We start from the raw sequence: 22,096 nt of genomic DNA on the forward strand, positions 1-22,096 counted from the left end.
CCAATTATTTATTCATAAGCCCACTCTAATCCAATATATATATATATATCAAAAAATCCTTGTTATTTGATCGCATTGTAACAACAGAATATCTATTCACTATAGCGAGAAAAACCTATAAACAGCACTTAGTAAATTGACAGTTATCGAGAATTATCGTTCTCCGACAAAAACCTAATGAAATAAACACATTGTGAGAGCGGGATGGGAGATTGGGAGGGCCATGGGAGGGACAGGGAGGGACAGGGAGGGACAGGGAGGGTCCATTCATCAGCTGGGACCGGGGTTGTTACAAGATCTTATATGTCGTATAGTAATCTGTTTTTGACAAGACAATGTTTACATGTTACACGTTCTTAGTTGATGTGTTTTTCATTATAATGGTTATTAATTAATAATAATATTAATTAATAATATAATGTTTACAACTGGTAAATATAATCATGAAGATTAAGTAATTTATACTGAAAGGCAAAGGTATGCTTAATAATGTTTTTCCATAAAGAAATCTAAAATAATGAAGGTAAAAGTATCGTACCGAGGAAAGATTTCTTAATTCGTTTTAGCCATAAAGATTTCTCTTTCTTGGGAGCGAAAATTAATGTCGCAGAATTCTTCTTACCATATCGTTGTTGCTTAGTGGTTAAGGTCTATATTAACTGTCTATTTGGTATAGTTTACACGATAATTTAAAAACGGGGGCTAATAAAATGCTTGTTAACATTAGAGGGTCTACATTTTTCACGGAAATATACACATACCACAGTAATTCCCACATTACTGTGCTTCTTTTCACTTTTACGTACTTACATTTGAATAAAATGACAACTCCAGTAAGTTCAATAATACTGTTCATTTTTACATTTTTACACCTCTTTTCATTTAATATATGTACTTTCGTCTGAAACAAATGATACCTACCTACCTACCTTCTTAATTCTAGTAGGTACTTAACTTCGGATTTCCCTTATATTAAAACAACGTGGGAAGAAATCGCTTGTCTGTCTGTTATAAACTAGAATTCGTTAGAATTTATATTGAAATTGCGGATTTAAACTGGTGTTAAGTGACTAAACTGTAAATGGCTGTCGAAGAATGTAAAATAACAGATCTTATCAACGGATTTGCAAGCTCGCTACACGCTCCCTGTTAACTGGTTTACTAGTTAACTGTTTGTTAAATATTTAACTATTTATAAGGATTGTAAACTGTTCAAATATTCACAGGTACATACGTATATACTGTATGAAATAATTTAATAGAAATATTCGTGAATTATGAAATAATAATAATGCAGTTAAGCTATTTAAGCGTTCAAATTTCTATTTGTGCCATTTTTTAATTAATTGACTGGATTTGCATCTTGAAAACATTTTATAAGTCTTGAAAATTTATAAAAGATTTTTAGAAAAATGTAAAAAAGTCATATTGTAAAGGAATAGGAACAACAATACTAAAGACTTATTCTTCGATAGCTCTACACCAGGTGGGTAAAAAGCCCAGGACTAAGCCGTAACGATCAGGTCTAGACTGAGTTAACAAGGTTTTGCTCATTATTTTTGATCGATAAAGTGTCGGGAACGAGCATCACTTGGATTTTGACGATCTTGTCCGTTCCGAGAAGCAATTGAACGCCTTAATTGAGGTAATTGAGGGTATCGTTTATTTGCTCTTGTATAGCGTATTGTGGATATAGACTAATATATGTAATTTCTTTAATTCTTATTAAGATGAGGAAACTTTATTAGTTTGCTTTATGTCCACGTGATAATGTTTGGTCGACATGATTATTGGTAAAGGATATGATGAACCAGCGAATACTGTTTTTTGAACACTAAAAACTTATCGAATACAATATTTAACATATCAATGAGCTCTATAATTGCTTAAATTATACTTATACATTTGATTACAAATGATTAATGTCTTCTTTATCCAAACATTTGATATAAGTTTAATAAAATTATATTGTCCAACCCGAAAGCTTCTATCTTCTTAGATCAATCAATGAAAGCACAATAAACATTCGTAATGAAACATAAAACACACCAGACGTCCTTTACAATTTACTCCAGAAGTGACAAAGAACTTAAAATATAGTTCTCTTCAAACATATTGGATCTATTTTTCATTATGTTTTTACCGCCTCAAATGCATCGCTGGCTCAACTGCTAGCTATCACGACCAGGTGTACGCTTCTTGTTATTAATCGTATTTCTACTTGTGGGATGAAGATTGTTAGTGTTTATCCTATTTTAGTGATAGACGAAAGTTTGCAGAATGTCTTTCATGCAAGCATAGAAAAAGGTATAGAGATAGATTAGCTTAAGGGCCAATTTAAAGCCGGATATAATTCGATTCGATTCAATTCTCAAAAAATTGTCAAGGAAAATGTCGTAGTGATTTGCACTGTGAAGGTAGTGGCTAGCGTTTCCATGATGTTATCCTGCACTATTCTAGATACATAATACTTATTTTTAATAGGATTTTATGCGACTCTTTTAAATAATACTGATATCTTTAACTTACTTATGTAAGTATGGTATTTATTACCACAGCTACCATTGTCATAACTAGATATTTAAGTCCATCGCACCTCGTGATGTCGCCTTAAATTTCTACTACGACGTGTCTTACCAATATTTTCCTACTAACGACAGGCTGTCAAGGTTGCCAAGGGTCCTGAAAATTGTTTGTGTCCCCGGGGACCGTTTGGACCTGGGATCCTGCAGGTGGCGTGATATATGGGGCCATTGCACCGGTTTTATTACGCGTGAACTTTATTTCGCAGAAATGCTATGGGTCTGTTTAAATGGTGTCATATCTCATATTTGCTGGGTGACAAATTGTGTGGGGTGTTTTGTTCGGAACGGTTTGGTACTTTTATATCGATGATTGGAATTTAGAAAGTAAATGGTGAGAAATAGCGCAATAGAAAGATAAACCTATAATAGTAGAGAGTACCTACTACCTACTAGATTCTAAATATACCTATCATAAATAAAAAATAAGAGTATAATTATAAGCATTCTAATAATAAATTATCAAATAATATTCTGTCATAAATTGCGTGGTTAATTAACAATGAATAAAGTTGCATTAGTAGATTCTGATAAAGATTTTTTCAAATAATAATGATACGATTTCAACAATATTTTAATAAATTCTTCGTACTTTCCACGTAAAACTTAATATCTCTTATAATTGCTCTCACAATAACTTCGTACAATATCTTAAAGATAATATATCTTTCGAATTATATAAACGGGTGAAGTCTTAGTTGAGCTGAAATATAAACAGTCATTTATCGTGGCCCATGCCCCCGGGACGCAGGTGTCTTGGAGGATCGCCCCCACTCTGGTTTTATTCCGTTTGCACTTGCAGTACAAAAAGCTTCAGTTTTCACTCAATTTACTGAAACTAAATCACTTTGTGTATGAATTGCTACTTTTTAAGGGTGAATTTCGTATTTTATTATTTGCCTTTTTGAGAAATGTAATACAAGTAGGTATAAATAGGATACCATATTTTCTTTTGTCTGTTTTAATTTTAATATGTTCATTTCAATTATGAATTGTAAACTACGAAGTGATTAGTAGAAGGTTTTTTACAACTAAACAATGGAATGGATTTGGATAGTGTTTTAATTTGTTGAAAATGAAACCTTACACTTTTACTTCTGGACTACTATTTTACGAAAGCAAATCTTGCAAAAACGAAATGTGAACGCAAAATTTGTAATAGAAGATGATGGCATGTGCAGAAAGAAAAACGAGCGAAGCCGCGGGACAGAATACATAAATCATTAAACCACAGTTTTCTTACAAGAAACTAACTTCTCCAGAACATAAATTTATTACAAGTCACGCATTAAATAGTAACAGTTATAGATATGATATGTTAACAAAAAGAGGTAATAACTAATGCTGTTGGTAACCAGCACATAATCTGTAAAAGGGAGCCTGGCTAAATTTAGCGACTATACCTCTGCATTCCCGATTATGGTGTGGGACAAGTTATAAGCGATGTGTTGTAAAAATAATATAGAAGATCAAAGGCTGTTAAGTACAAAGTAGTGACTGAATATTTAGCGATTTCAGGAAGGCAAATATGCGATCTGCAGAAGTTTTATACGTTGATGTTTTAATACGAACTAATAAAACGTATAGGGCGTCTGTAATTTTGCAATTTCAACATTGAATATAGGTAATATAATTATCAAGTGCTTTTAAATACCTTACAAGAATCGGTAAAATGTTTATATATACAATTTGATTTAGAATAGCGTGATTTATCAACAAATATTTTAAAAGCTTTTTTTTATATTAATATATCTAACAATAAAGCGTAAAAATCATTTAAAAATAAAGCATATCAAGATCTATCTTCATCAAATTAATTATTATTCAAAATGTAATCGCCCCCGCTTCGGCGAAAAAAAGCATATCACGGACCGAATTACATAATACTTATACTTATATACAAATTAACTGATTGTGTTCCTACTTCGATTAACATTCCAATTCTCAAAAGCTAGTAGGTAATTTATAAAAATTAAATCGCTTCAGTGTTTAACAAGTACCACGCAAAACCCCACACCGGAGGCTAGGTTAAAATTTCATAGACGTAAATGGCGCTAGAGTCATATACCTACCCGTGTTATTAGAGCCGAGTGGCGAGTTGTTTTTTATTAACTACCAGGGAATATTTATTTCTTTACCTTTCCTCCGATAGTTGTATGTATTTCGACTTATATAGAACATGGTGAGGTATTTTATTGAACCGTTGTGTAGATGTTTTTTTGTTTGTTCGTTGACATGTAATTTTATGTAGTTTTAGGTACGTATAGGAAATTATGTGAGGATCGAGCTCTTATACAAAACTGTGGGATTGATTTGGATGTATAATAGTGATTTTGAATAATAGACTGTCCAGTTCTCCATTATAGGTATCCTTTTTTTGCATTTAACCTTTTTTAGGGCTGATTTTTCAATCCTCGGTTAAAACTTATTCATCGAATAACGTATTAAATTACCATTTAAATAATATATTGTAATTGTCCGTATTTGACAGTATACAGGTGACATTTTAATATGTTCGTGTAATACTTTATTGGACGAATAAATTTTAACCAAGCATTGAAAAATCGGCCCTAAATGTATTAAATGTACATACATATTTCGTCGGGTAGAGATTTAAATGTAAAATACTTTTTACCCCGTGAATCGAGAGACTGCGTTATTATCTTTTCATGATTAAATATTCCCAAATACATTTAGGGCCGATTTTTCAATGCTTGGATAAAACTTATCCGTCCAATAAAGTATTACACGATAATATTAAAATGCCACGTAAACTGTCAAATACGGGCAATAAGAATACGTTTTTAAAATGGTAGTTTTATACATTATTCGACGAATAAGTTTTAACCAAGGATTGAAAAATCAGCCCTTAGTACAAATAACAAAACAACTTAAAAATACTTTTGTGCATAAAATAATGCAATAGTGCAATACAAAGGTGCAAAGCATTTGACGCCGTAAAAATCTTCGCTCACAAATCTCTATCGAAATAATCCAAATGGCAGTATTACGTGGGAATGCATGATTTCCATAAATGCGATAAGTACTAGAATATTCTGGACCATTTCCTTATGCCTTTGTGGAGTATTTTATAAAAGATATAAGCGAAGCAACCACTCATTTATGCGGTATTGACTTATTTTTACTGATAATTTAAACTATGAATAAAAGTAATATATACATTCATCTTCATACTAAGGTATATTTCATTTATATACTTCAAAGAAATATACTTTAAAAAATGAATTTAAATTTGTTAACAATATATTTTTAGACTCCTATAAAAATAAAAGTAGAAGTAATATAGGTACCAACCTCAATATAGGTAATAAGACACGAAGCTTAGTATTTTTAAAGATAATCGAACGAAACCGATATCGCAAAAAGCGAAATAATTTATTCCATGCACCGTAACTTATCGTCAATTTAAAATGCATTTTGAAATTTTTAAAACAAACACGATAAACGTTATCTACATATAAAAATACTCATGTTTTACCTCTCAAAGTGAATTTATCGAATTTCTCTCGGAAAATCGCCGGTCGAATAAAATGCATGTGAAAATTTTCAGTTTGAGTCCCTTTTTGGTAACTTGTTAAGCAAACGCCTTGTCTTTGAACAGAATGAACAAAAGGAATATTTTAAGAGCTGTTTGCTTGTACGGTATGCTAAGTTTATGTGTGGGTCGTATTTTAAGTGTGATTTAATTAGAGTATCTACTTTACACTCTTTTTATTTTTTATAATCCTTAGCCTCTAATTTTGATTTTAAATTTCCGAAAAATTAAATCGTACAACATTTCAACAGTATCTTATATTTAAAAAGGTAAAGTTATTTAATTCACAAATTTTTTTTTATCAATATTATTGTTTACCATTTTCGTTTATGATTCAATTGTATGCTGAAAAATAACTTATAAAGTTCTAAGCTTCCAATTCGTGAACATCACATAAAATATTAAGTAATAAATCTGACATATTATATCGAAAGAACTAGACTCTCCATTGAAAGTAGGTAGTTACTATACTTAATATAATTATACTTTTATATCCAAATCAAAACAAACAAAAAATCTCATAGGTACTTATATGAGTTTGTACTTCAATATTATACAGTCTTATTATAATTTGGAACCATTAGCGGTGATCTCAAGTTTTGAGAAACTTGAAGTTAAGCTGCTTACCAGTAGGGTTGCCAACTTGCTACTTTTCAATATTTCACACTTAATGCATAGGTACCTACATGAAAATATATAATAAAGACATTACTTGATGTTTTTTTATTAACTTAAGTATAATAATATACATCGAAAAAAATGTCTTCTATCATGCAAACTGTTGTCGATGCATGCAAAGTATATTTGTCTTATTTTATTGTAACGAACGTCAAATCGAAAGTCTTTAGTAATTTGGCACTATTTTCCAAATTGCAATCTCTACTTTTTTAACTGGTGACAGCCCTCGGTTTTCATTTCGCCCTATTTTCAGGGAACTTATTGACATAAATTATGTCAGAGTAAGTACATAACTCAGCGCAATTGTTTTGAAACCTAGTTGTAATTGTTGACGTATAGCGCTCGTGTGCTTCTAATGAAAAAGGCTTTTGCAATTATTGGAAAGTATGTACTTATGTGGAATGTTTATTTGTGTAGACGAATGAATTATGTACCAACGCATAGTAAACTTATTTTTGCTTACGTTTTATTATTGTACATTGTGCAACATGATAAACGCAAATTATACCAATTATACAAATTTAAACAATTCTTTATGATAATTTGTATTATGACAAGATTTCATTAATCCACTTTTAGGTAATAGGCAATGATAGTGATTAAATTATTGCTATTATTTATTATATATAACACAAAAAAGCATATACCTCGTACATTACAACTAACATATAGAACTAACACTACCCAAACACCGTAATCATAAAAACGTTTTTATCCACCAGCAAAATGAATACGAATCCAGTCTGCAGATTCAATATTTTCCTCGTAGTCACAGCATAAAGTTCTGCGACGAGATATTACGAAGATAAAAACTAGAATTTATGCCCTGGCATCACACTAAACCGTTGTTCCACTAAAATTTTAGGAGACATACGGACGGTAGTCTCCACTTATGTCGCTACGTTATTGGAGCGCAAAATGACTGGAATTAAACTTGAACATTTTTAGACCGGTCATATTGCTACGTCTAAACATGGACATTGGACAGTTCGGTTTGGGAGTAAAAATTTAAAAGCTTTTCATGCGCTTTTTCTAAGTGATGTGATGTCATTCTTTTCTACAACAAATATTAAATCATTGTCGTAATACTTTCAGTTAAAACATTTTAAAGTTAATTGCTATAGTTTGACTTATAAAATTCCGGTAATGAATTACAAGAGTCGTGTATCGTTTTTGAAATACTTTCTCAATTAACCCAGGCACAGCTTTTTATAGTTGTATAACTAACTATAAAAGGCTGTGCCTACGCTATAAATTATTGAAACGACTTTTAAAACAAAACATTAAATAGCAACGCGATGTTTATTTACATTACAGCTTAAATAAACAACAGATATCGCAATAATTTGTCATTTTCATACCCTTTTATTTATCGCTGTTTTATTCTCACAAACATTTACCTTCAGAGATATTCCGTGTTAATCCTGGCGATATTTATTGCAGCTAGACACGCGACTTCGCAGCGGGCGTTGGCGAAATACAGCGTCGTATATTTCATCACATATTCACAGATAGGTACGAGCGTAAAAGCGTGTTGTTTAGTAAAAACTAGATTGTGCTCTGACGTAGAGAAATGTGGGCAGAAGCACCTGGGTACCGGCTAGAACAAAGTTAAAGCTAACTTGGTCGGTCATTTGTAGATGTCCCTCGCGAATTACTTGCGGGATAATGGAAATGTTTGACAAAACGCTCGCTTTTGTCTATTCTTGGCAAGAGTTATTTATGACGCGATTGTTTTAATAGTTTTGTTACGTGTGTTTTTGTATTGTATTTTGTGTAAGGTTGGTGTGTTTTGGTGAATTCTTATTTGTGTTTATTTAAATATATAGAATAGAATTATTCTCATATCACTACAGTAAAATATATTTGTAATAGAAATCTAAGTACACCTTGGTATTATAATCATATTTGTTAGTAAACAATGAATGTAGCAGCCACACATTCTGAAACAAAACTTAATGAAATATCAAAGCTAACAAGAATCAAAACAAAACACTTTTAAAAACGTTTAAAAATCAAACTATTTTCACAAATTTCACAAACATTTTCGTTGTAAAACGTAGTGTAAAAAACATTTACCTAATACGTTCGGAAAGCTAATATATTTATGAAATAAAACCCATAGTAATCCGCTTAGCGTTTGCACTCGACTATGTTTATGAAATATTGAGCTGTCTGCTCGAATCGGATGCTTTATTACATTTTCACGGTTTAAATCCCGATGTACGTTGGCTTCAATTAAAATTAGTGGAATATTTTATTTCGATTATTAATATAGCTGTTGTATTAAACTGGATGAGTTTGGTTTGTGAATGTGGTCTATAAATAGTAATAACTAATAAAAGTAAAGGTAAATATAAAGAATAACCTAAACAGATTGATCATTGGTGTTGTTTATGGACACATCATGATGAACTATATGAAGTCATTAGAAATCAGTTTTTCAGGACAAATTATTTGTCTTGAAAAGCTATGTTGCAAAGCTAAATCAAGCAATATGTTGATTTCACGTGAATTATCTACTTGAATATAAAAATTATAGTTTCTTAACGAACACGATTTAAATACTTATATCTAAATATAGTATGTAATTAAAATAAATCTCGATTTACACCCGTTAAATTAAAACCCAATAATTTGTTTACCTCCACACTTACGCGTACTAATCTCAAATAGGATCTCAGTCACTTAGGGATTGAAGATAATGTACAAATTAAAGTACCACCCTTGTACACAAGTATTTCTTACTGTTAGGGAGAGATAATCCAACCATAACGAGAATCACCTAATTCATACTACAGTTAGGGTAAATCTGAAGACGTAGAATTTGGAGTCATTATACTGAATTTTATTTTCGATTAGGGAATGATAGACGTTTTGATGTTGAAGGAAAAGCAGTAGTTCACACAAGAAATTATATAAAAACACTACCTACTTAAATAAATACTTATAATGTGTTTTATATCATATAAACAGTCATACAGATATTACATATAACTAACTTTGGTCGGGTTTGCTCGTGTGACCTTAAATGGTGGGGTCCTTAATTAAATATTATGATTGGGTAAAAGGTCATATTATCTTATTTTACATAATCTGTATAACGTAACTATTACTAAGTACCAAACAAATCAAGTTTATACTATACACCAACAGTTAGGACACAATCATAAAACATCATTTAATATTATTGAGGCTCAATAAATTGGAAGGAATATTATACACGTAAAAATACGATTGTTTGTTTGTACGAAAAAACAAAGAAAATTGGATCGGCTTATGTAATAAGGTACTGAATTAATACAAATTGGTTTATTAAGTAGCTTCGAGTTGGAAAAAAAACAAAAGTTTAATACTTTTGCCAAGTTCGTGTAATATGTATGTTGTTTGGAAGTGATATTGTACTCAAAGGTTTTTATATTCATTCGAATATGTTTTAAACGTTTTTGTCATTTATTAAGCAACTAGCTTTCCGCCCGCGGCTTCGCCCGCGTTTTCAAAGAAAAACCCGTTCCCGTAGGATTTCCGGGATAAAACCTATCCTATGTCCTTTCTCGGGTATCAAAATATCTCTATACCAAATTTCATGCAAATTGGTTCAGTAGTTAAGGCGTGATTGAGTAACAGACAGACAGACAGACAGAGTTACTTTCGCATTTATAATATTAAGTATGGATATCTAACCAAATTGGTTCCGTACTCCGTAGTTTATACTATTCACCAACAGTTAGGACACAATCTTTATCATTATTATTGAGGCTCAATAAACTGGAAGGAATATTATATTCGTAAAAATACGATTGTTTGTTTGTACGAAAAAACAAAGAAAATTGGATCGGCTTATGTAATAAGGTACTGAATTAATACAAATTGGTTTATTTAGTAGCTTCGAGTTGGAAAAAAACAAAAGTTTAATACTTTTGCCAAGTTCGTGTAATATGTGTGTTGTTTGGAAGTGATATTGTACTCAAAGGTTTTTATATTCATTCGAATATGTTTTAAACGTTTTTGTCATTTATTAAGCAATAATGTATTAAGAGTTCAATCTTGTGGAGATTTATGGAAATCTGATAAAAATAATATGGATGCAATTAATATTAAAACACTTTAAATTTATTCCTATAGGTTTATTTTAAAATTCAGAAATTTATCAAGACGATTCTAAATCTTCTATTTTTCTTCAATTTACAGTTTTTATGCCTCCACCAAGAATCGAACCCTCGACAACTTCGATCTACATCCAATGCATTTGAAGAGCTTACATTTAAAGATAAAAAGCATTCGTTTAAGACAAAACAAAACGATACCTTCACTGAGATAACAATCGAAACCCAATTTGAGGGTAATCGTTCACGGGAATGTCGTTCTTATTCCCAAGAGTTATGGGCTATAATCGCATCGTATATCTTGCACTGCTTGAACGAGTTTGTTTATTCCACTATATATTGTACATATAGTCTGAGAGCCAACTAATAGATTTCGTTGTATTGTATATTTGTATAATAGCTTTTTTTAGTTTTATAACGTTGATGCAATTCTTTTACAATATTGCTGAAAAATACAGCTGTAGCTGTTAATATCAAACAATTATAGTATTCCATAACTGAAAAATATTTAAACACACTGCTTTAGCATAATAGAGGGACAAACGCAAATTTTTAAAACAAGTGACTTTTTAAAACAACGAATTTTTAAAACAACTAGCTGCTCACCCTGTCCAATTCTTATTAAGGTAGGTATCGTTATTGAGATTTAAATTACCATATCTTTAAATTAGCACATTTCACAGTGTGCACAATTTTATTAAAATCGGTTCAATAGTTTAGGAGTCGGTAAACACGTAATTTATATTAAATTCAGCTCTCATAAACTATCTCATGTTGCAGTTCAACGCATGCATCCTCAAGGAATGTACGGCTAGGTTTATTTATTGACTGGATACAGGTAGCCTAACCCTGTTCGTTTAGTTTACAAGCGCTAGATCCGAATAAAATTAAATATGGCGGCCGGTTGCTGGGCGCATACGGTTAGAATTGCAATTAGCTAAAACATTTAATTATTTGAGATAAAATCTATGCGTTTAAACATTTTGTTGGTATTTAGTTGGGTAAATGAAATTATTTTATTATTATAATCATTGCAAATACTTTATAGTATTGATACTCTACGTAGTTGATAGTTTGATACTTAATTGAATTGATTAACAACTTAATAAAGTATTAAAATAGTATTTTATACCAGAATCTTTAATATACCTACTTCGAGCTAAAGAAGCCCAGTCTTAACATTTAGATGGATTTTTTTTGTGGAAAACAATTTGCTTTATAAATAAGCTTTCAAAATGCAAACTCGATTTGGGCGGCTTTCATTACTTTCTTACTCTTAAATGTTTCGATAATTTACTGTTTTTGAAGATTCTTTTCTCCACAATAAAAAAAGGTTACTTTGCAATCTAATCCCTTATAAAATCTTACGTTAAGTAGCTGTAGGAAGCATATTAAGTTATTTCGTAAAATCTATTAACAAAATGCTAAATTAAAAAAAAACTTCGTGTAGGTATAATGAGAAGCTTATTTAAGAAGATAGCTTAAAAAGATTACATTTTTTGTATGAGATAGTATGATCTAATAATTTATAATTACTTACACGGAACAACACATTTAATTACCCAATTACACGCGTTATTTAATTTTAACACGAGTAACGAATGAATTTAGCATAATTACACATAAAATTAAATTAAAAATCTATTCAGCATAACTGGGTTAACACGTCCAAGTAAACAGCACATAAGCGCGCGAAAAATGGGAACCTCGCGCCTAATTCAAAAAGCTACATTGTCTATGGACAAATTCAAATGAAAAGCAAAAATAACAATTCTCTACACTGTAACCTCGCTGTAATGACAGCACTAACACGACAATCCCATTCAGAGGCCTGTCACTCATTAGCATATGTACATAAAGGGACCCGTTCATTGGCCGACTCCGCCATGTTTGAATTGCAGACATTTCGTGCTGCCATTTTTATTAATTAAAACTCCCGCGCTTTTTTCCCCCAACGCAATTGTTTTAAAAGTTATCTTAATGTTTGCGTCGGATTTAATGGTTAGCAATTTCGCGAAACAGAACCTGTTGTTTTAATACGGATATTACGTGTCATTTTTATCGAACAACAGGTAACTGAATTTAGATTAAACTGCTGATGTGAATTTGTTGCGACACGCACGGGAATAATAAAAGCTAAATATAAAAAATAATTCGTTGTCGAGCATTGGCCGTACTGGCCGGATACGATAAAGAAAAATAAAACTTTTACCAATACAACCTTCTTCGAAAATCGAATATTGCTGGCCAGTTGTAAAAAGTGAACCAAATTCAAAAATAGAAGTGACAAATAACGTATTCCTCAGTCGTCCGCAGGCCAGGCGATGGGACGGTCGAGAGCTTTCTCCGAGTAAATAAAAATAGTCGAATGTATTGAAGACTCGTGGGACCGCCAATAACTCTGGCTGTGATCTGTGTACGTATGGAAATTCGCCTGCGCTTAGCAATTCAGTCTCACGATATAGCTGTTCTTGGGGTATTATTTGAAAGGAAAATAAAGTATTTCGTCTACAATATTGTTGATTTTTCGAGAATCTGAATGCATATATAATTGCTGTTTAGAGAAGCAATTTCGGAAGGTGGGTGCTTAAATAAAATACAGTTCCCTAATAATAGAAGTTTTCTATCTATAAAAATGCAAATGCTTCGTCTAAGGGGCGGTACGCAGTGATTGCATTGAACACCGTAAGTGGATTTAGGTACGCTTTTCCTCTCGACTTTACAAGGACGCTAGAAGATTTAAAGAAAAGGTTTTCCTTGAGACAGAGTAAGGATGAAATATTTATCAATCTTTATTCTATCATGGAAATTCAATGATAATTAATACTATCCGATTACTCCTATTTTGCCCTAGGACATAATTAACAGCTACTTTGTGTAAATGGGTATTTGAATCACTCGTTAATAAATTGTAATTATCTTAAAATTGTGATACATACATACATCTTTTTTCAATATTTAAATAAGAACAGCATCGGACTGTTTAATATTAATCCAGTGCAGATAAGAACAACAAATTATGTGAAAAGAAAAACTCGAAGGTCGCGCAAGAAAACTTGCTACTCCCAAGAATTAATTCGGAGACCTAAACAGTACATTTCTATGCCAAAACGTCTTAACCGGGTCTAGCGATCGGATTAACCGGGGATTACTTGATAAAACCGGATCAAACTTATGATAATGTGATCCCGGACGGTTTAAATTTTACAGGCTTTACGAAATTCCAGGTACGAAGTTTGTTTCAAACTGTTCAAGTTTGTTCTGCTATTTTTGTTTGAATACCTATTTTTATATACGGTATGTTATAATTGGGAAGTGAATCAATTTAAGATGCTCTTAAACATACAAGAAAATGTGTGCGTGTACTAGTGTACACACGTAAGAAGTGAAACTTCTTTATGACCTTATTTTTACAAAAAATAATTTACTATATGCAACTTTACAGAAATACGTCGAATCAAAGATGGCGCGTAACGGAAAAATGTCACGCGTAACGAAAAAATGTTACACTAAATTTTTTTCCAACCCCGATAAAGAAGTTTTACTTCAAAAATAATGAATGAAAATTATACATGTATAGAAAACTAGGCATTGATTTCCATAACATTAATAAGTACTGACCATGTATTAATATTAGCATAGACAAATATTGAATGTGTCGACTGATATTGAAAATTGAGACTTCATTTAAATTACAAAGTTTGAACCGTTACAGACTAACACAAGCGTTGTTTCTTGGACTGTAGATATGTAGATAACTAAACAGTAGATATGTACGTGTAATTTGTGCAGTAGATAATTAGAAATTAGACGTTAATTCAGAATTTAGGACCACCAATAACCAATATTCTAACACAAATGTGCATAAAATGTCTAGGTTAGAGACCTTTTAATTTTAAATTTTTAACCCCTTGACCACCGAGCGGCCCGATCGGGCCACGACACAATAGATTTGATTGTGTCTGTGATTCCGGGGGCTGAGGCATTAAAATGATTAAATCTTCAACAAAGGTACCTTTATCTTTTATTTTTATTTTCATAATATATAATACAGACGTTTCACCATAAGTAGTCAATAAATTGTTATCACAGCTATTCAATTAAGATTTAAAACAAAGCCTTAAAAACCGTTATAAAGATACGGTCAATTATATGCATATCCCTCTAAATCTCTTAGAGTTATTATACAGAGATTATGCGTCTAGCAAGTTATATGACGGACTTAAGGCGGCTACTCACTTACCTGCCGTAGGGGCAATATTGGAACAATCTCGGTTGCACGGCGGTCGGAGCAATTTCGTTGTGCCCCTGCTTGCCTATACACATCACAATTAAGGAGACAATTAAGGATGCAATTTCAATATTGCCCCTGCTGCAGGTACGTGAGTAGCCGGCATTACGTTGCTCATCAAATGTTTGCTTTTAAAGTATAATAAGATTATTTTACAGACGGGAATTGGAAGCCTCGAAAAATACAAGTTTTGATAACCTATCGATCAAGTTTCTGATGTGTATTTGTTGTTTGTACCAAGTTTTCTTTTTCATTACGTTGTAGCTATAGATTGCTTTTTATTGGGCGGTCTGAGCGATATTGCAATAACTGCTATGACTTTTGTAAAACTAGCTTTAGATCGTGGATCCGCTCGCGTAGGTCTGTAGCTTATGTACCTACTAATTCCCACTATATTTAGCTATATATGTGCCAATATTTAATCTTGCTTAAAAAGCATTCATTAATTCAGTTAAAATTTCGCGTTTATAATATGACTAGTATAAGTAATTTTAGTTCGTTGCTATGATCTCTATTATATGTATTTGAGACGTTATTTTGTTATCAAACTTATTAAATTCAACCTAATGTATGTAGGAATAGAAATAAAAGAAAACAATCCTAAATTACTCTATGATTGAAATAATGTTATTATATTCTAGGAAAAACTTATTCCAAATGATAAAAACTAAAACAATTTGCGAAATTATAAACTATTACTATTCAGTATGGAAGACTAGTAATTTCATTTGGTTACGCCTGTTTCACCCTTGACCCGTCGTTTGAACTCTAACTAACGTAAGAGAGACGTAAGTAACAAATGCAATTCAGAGAAAATTGAACTGTATGCCGTTGTAATATAAATGATTGTTGTGTATTAGAAATTGCAATCTTAATGCGTTTTACGTATGTAATTTGGGGGTTAATATAATTCTAGCAAAATGTTCAGATGGCGTGGTCAGGTGTACTTAGATACATCTAGTATTTTGCATATATTAGCTATACTATTGGTATGTGTTGAGGGTACGTGATACGAAATATTTTTAATAGTTCGAAACTTTGTGCCTAATCGTATAGGAAAAATAAGACAATATTCTTAATTTAAAAAACATCTCAATATGGACGGATATTTTTCTTATATAAAATTATTGTTATGATGCTACCAATTAACAGGATATTTAAATACAATTTATACTGCAAATATTATTCATAAATTATTATGTGAATGACATATTAATTACCTATATTGTTTGGCTCTGGCCTCAACCTCACCATTATGGATAGCAGTGTTGTCTACAATAGTATGAAAATATTCACAAACCGAAATATGTATACCTAGTCATTTGAAAATCAAAATCTATTAATTATATAATTTAACCCAATGTTTCATAAATAAATCGAGCTTCTCGGGTAGTCACTAGTCTATCAAACTATACATATTTAAGAAGAAATCTAACGACATATCTAAGAAGAAAGAAAGAAAAAATCTCATTTCAACTCTCTTACATCTTCAACATCAACACAACACATACTTTCCAAGCACTGCACTGACCACTTGAAGCCTCATTATCAATTATAATTACACGTCATTAACTTCAATGAACCGGTTTAATTATCCTGCATGGATGTAATTTACTTGTGTGTAATGAGAGTGACGTCACGGGAGAGTAAGAACTTCAATTTGTATCGTTGATTTGGTTTGAATGTATAGTATTGTGGAATATACTGTAAAAATGTAGAAATACAGCTTATAGTTATATAATGTGAGATTAGGTTATTCAATATCTTATAGATAGCAAATTGACTTGTAGATACGAGGTACCTTTACGTATCTTAATGTAAATCCTATGTCTATATTAATATTATATAGCTGAAGAGTTTGTTTGTTTGTTTGTTTGTTTGAACGCACTAATCTCGGGAACTACTGATCCGATTTGAAAAATTCTTTCGGTGTTAGATAGCCCATTTATCGAGGAAGGTTATAGGCTATATTTCATCACGCTACGGGCAACAGGAGTGGAGCCACGGGGGTGAAAGCGCGGAGCAGCTAGTTGCTTATATTCAGACGCATGCTAAACAAATATCTTTATTTAAATACCCTACAATCTTACAATAGATAATACTAATGCAGAAACGACGAAGGAATTGATGTGCAAAATAATTGATGACATGCTAATTATAAAAATTAAATATACGGTAGTATTTATTAACGAATATTTTTGTTTCGTTTGAGTTTTGCCTGTCGTTGGTGATAATAATAAAGCATGATACAGATTATTTATACTAAAATCTACACGTGCAAAAGTACGAAAGGGTTAAGTAACATAATATGTTGTTTATAAAACGTAACCTGAGCAAATTAGGATATTTTGCAAACATTCTAACGAAAAGAACATCCATTTTATCTTTGGATTTTAATTAACAATATTGGGTTACGACGTTGATTGACTGGTTGATATTTAGTCCTTTGATGAGATGAAAACTTTTGATTACTCTTAAAGTAAATATCAATTTCAATGCAATATAAATTTAAATCTCTGTCTGGCTTTGTGATTTGGAGGTCGGTTGAGTTAATGTAGCGTTTAATAATTGTTATACATAATAGGTATTATATTTGAATTTATTGGCATTTGAAACGAAATTATTGAATATTTAAGTTTGCTTTTGCGATACCTATTCCAAAATAATTATTGTTTCTATTTAAATTATCTTATCTTCATTATGCGTTAGGTTAGATTTTCAGTAAAAACTAACATAACAAAAACTACCTATAGAATTTAGAGATTTCATCTACTCAAAACATAATAAATATCTTTTCTAGATATTTTTATATATTCCTAAGTTTATCACAAAGCTAGCCTTTCACCTATCCCATTGCATTGGATTTAAAATGTAAACCATCCGTTAGACCAAACACAGAAAACCTTTAGAGTTAGCACCTGAGATAAGACCTGCCCCAGATAAGCCATTTATATGCTTATGTGACGTAATCACGACTTACAAATAACATGGGATTACCTTTAATGTGTATTGTTTAGAATTGTTGCTGACCGAAACTAAATAGATACAAAGTATATTAATTATACTTAAAAATAGTAAAAATGCTTAAAATCGAATAGATAGGTAGGTCATAATTCGTGTTTGTTACTTTACAATAGAGGGAGCATGATGCTTAAAAGAAATAATTATTATTAACGTCAGAATATCAAAACAAGAATATAATAAAAGAATATTCTCAAAAAGCCGCTTACTTGAAAAAATATAATGAATAACATAATATATCGCGATAGAACAGAAATACACGAGGAATTAAACAAAACAGAGAATATTCGAAACGTTATTTCCAATATAACATATCTTCGTAAAGTATCAAAAGTGAAGCCTGCCCCAGTTTTCGCTTTACAATGAAGTCGTTAATCAGATTTGCATAAATTTGAATCGCTAATGAGTACGCTCACAAATTCACACATTAACTAGTAAAGCTAAATCACGGACAGTGTTTTCTTCATCTACCCACTTTAATGTACATTCTGCTTTAAAAATGTTTGTTTTGAATTTTAAAAAGGCTTTATGGCGGGTAGATATTGTACAAAATATGTATTTTCTGTGTTACCTTCAAAACTTGTTTGTCAAATGTGAGTTGTGAAAATCGCAGTCACCAATTTACCTGTAAAAAGAAAATATATATATGAAAAAAATCTCGTACAACTTATAGAATATTAAATGTAGTAAGCGAACCTTTTTAAATATTCGTAACATTGAAACAGCATTGAAATATGTATTTCGTTCTAGTCATTAGGGGTGCCACAATTATGTTATACAGTTCGTTATTTTTGTTTTCAAAGAAAACAATTACAAGTGATTAAATCGGACGCGTGGCATTCGCACAAATAACGGCCCTAAAATGCACTATCATTAAATTCATGAGGCCTTTAATCCAAAAAGAAATCCACCAGAATCCCGAATCGAGGGTCTTTTGAACAACTTCAAAGTTAAATAACCCTAGTATAAGATTGTCGCGGAATCGCGCTCGAAAACTAAAAACCACCTTACAATGATAATGATAGAAGTGATTTTCGTACACCTAACCTCGCGATCCGTGAAACAAATGATCAGCCGTGCAATTTAGACTGTATTTCCGGGTACACGGGTTACATTTTAAGTTAACAAATATTTAAATTTATTCATCGGGCAGGGCGATGCGAAATGGACTTTAAAGTCGGGCGGTAAGGTGGGGATCGGAGTGAGCCGCGGCTCGACTTCGTCAGGGGTGGTACTCGCTGCGATTTTTCAACGTGGCTCTCTGAATGACGTCTGTATATTTTACTAGTTAAGTGACAGATGGGTGAGGGCTGCAAACTATTTATTGTGCCATTACAGTTAGGTTGCCAAATGCCGCGCTGCGAGAGCTTGGGGCTGACAGTTGAAAATTGCGCTCTTACTCAAAGTAGTCGTAGTGTAGATTATAACAATCGCGTATAAATCCGCGTAAAGATATCGAACGTTATTGTCCTTTTATTTGTAACGTATTGACGGATCATAAAACGGGTCGAAAAGCAATTTGTTTTTATTGTCTCTGTCCCGATATAAATTTCAATCTATTTATGATGTACGCAACGTAAAAATGTGTGACGCTCCGACATTCAGATGGAACGCTGTGGAAATCAATTTCGGTTTAGTTTTTGGTGTCAAACTATTTTTAAATTGACGTTTGTTCCATTTTTTACAAGTCACTTCTAGTTTATTTGCGAAATATAGAAAACAACATGGAATTTTATACGAGTGAAAAAAAAAAAGTAAAGTAAAAAGCGCGAGTATTCACTGCAGGCGTGATAAACATGAATTAATATCAATTTAGATTGTTTAACACAAAGTAATAAAAATATATTAACATAAAACGAATTTCTACGTCTTTAGAGATAATTGACTTATCGTTACAAATTGACACTTAAAGATAATTAAGCCAGCGTCACATCAATTGCTATAAATTTAACACCGTTTAATAAATGTCTGTTTGCTATGCGGGTACAACTCGTATATCATATTATATAGCTAAGTCGTCCAAAATGTTGACAGGATATAACAATTTATTGCTCGCAAGTTTTAGTACGGCTTTCATTGTTGTCAAAATATCATGTTTCATTTTTGGATAATTTGAACAGTTACTTCTTAACGGTAATGTAGGAAAGAAAAAAACACAGATCACATATCGTTATTCGTTTTAGTCATATGATTTTTTCTTCTCCAAATGGAACAGATGCAACATGCAAAATTTTTACTTCAGTTGAAAAATTCTAATATAAATTTGTTATCTTTCTTGTGTATGTTTTATTCTGAACCACTGTTATATTTCGCAAATACATATCAAAGTATAGATATTTAATCATGATTTCTTATTGTATACAATTTTTTCAATACCGTCAAAATAAACACGAATATCTAACGACAGTATTCAAAGCACAGATCGGAACTGTACAATAAAACTCCCCTCGAAAGGAACAATCAAAGACAAAATCTACATCCCTAAAGGTAAGCAAATTCCTCCCTTCGGATAAACTAGCGCTAAAAACAAACACTTAGAAACATTGCAGGAATTTCATATTGTGTCAATATAAACACGCTTTTCATGTGGTTTATCGAAGATATATACCGATAGGGAACTAGGTATTATCAAAATATATTTGTAACTAGCTTTCCGCCCGCGGCTTCGCCCGCGTTTTCAAAGAAAAACCCGTTCCCGTAGGATTAACGGGATAAAACCTATCCTATGTCCTTTCTCGGGTATCAAAATATCTCTATACCAAATTTCATGCAAATTGGTTCAGTAGTTAAGGCGTGATTGAGTAACAGACAGACAGACAGAGTTACTTTCGCATTTATAATATTAGTATGGATGTGTATCTAAATATCGCCAGTCAAAAAGTTTTTATAATCAAAGTATTTCAAGTCTTAAAGCATAAAACAATACCATTTCTAAAAGAAATAAATCACTGTACAACAAAACACCAAAAACGTTTTCATAACAAAAACCAATCTTCGCTGCGAATAAATATGACTTCTATTTTACAAATACGCAATCCCCTGGATATTAAATCCAAGAAAACAATAGAAATCGGAAAATGAAAACGGTATTGTCATCCATCACGCCTTGGTATTTCTTAATAACGTCCAATAATTTCCCATCGTGCTGGGAAAACGACAAATACTGACTGTCAAACAAGAAAACACAAACATTAATTTGAATACGACGACAGGCTTCATAGTGGCACAACCATGGCACAACGATGCCCATAGACTCGCTCTATTCATACGAAATCAAAACAACTGGAGTCCCTTTCAAACGGCTCTGTAATTAATCAAAACAACCAAAGGGAAATGGGACGAGGTCACTTTTAGAATTAAATGTATTAAACTTGAGCGGTTTCTCTTAAGTGATATGAAAACTATTATCGCGGAGAAAACTACACAAGTATACATACAACACCCATAGATCCGTAAATTAGGGGTCTCGCTAATCCAGATTTATTTTGTAATTTAAAAGATTGTCGAAATAATCGAGAACCCTTTGACATAATCACTCTTTTAAAAATAATTTGGATAGCCATAAAAGCCGTCATTAATTCCACAAGCCGAACTGTCAAAGCCTCTAATTGTCCTTCATTTATACTTCAAGGGAGATCATTACCCTTTTTATTCTTTTCCGTACAAACAATTCTAACTTTTTAAGCCTCCATTTCCACGGCCTTTTTGTTTCATCCGCAAATTCTGAAGATTCGTAAATGGTTATCTAAGTGGCGGAGACTTTAAAATCGAATTAAAACGAAATCATTGAAGTGAAACGATAGAGGGCAAATCTTTAAACTGTCACCCTTCCGTGAACGAATAACCAATCAAGCGAACCGAA

At 31.9% G+C, this 22,096-nt stretch overlaps 1 protein-coding gene across 3 annotated transcripts in view; it reads right to left on the bottom strand.

Moving 5' to 3' along the window:
* The window catches only part of Cirl (Calcium-independent receptor for alpha-latrotoxin), a 245,505-nt gene that overhangs the window by 98,872 nt on the left and 124,537 nt on the right, over window positions 1–22,096 (bottom strand). The window lies entirely within an intron of this gene.

Source organism: Colias eurytheme, chromosome 24 (genome assembly GCF_061535395.1).
Source record: "Colias eurytheme isolate Ceu_HAF_F1 chromosome 24, ilColEury1 Martin Lab GWU primary, whole genome shotgun sequence".
In the NCBI taxonomy this organism is placed as follows: Eukaryota; Metazoa; Arthropoda; class Insecta; order Lepidoptera; family Pieridae; genus Colias; species Colias eurytheme.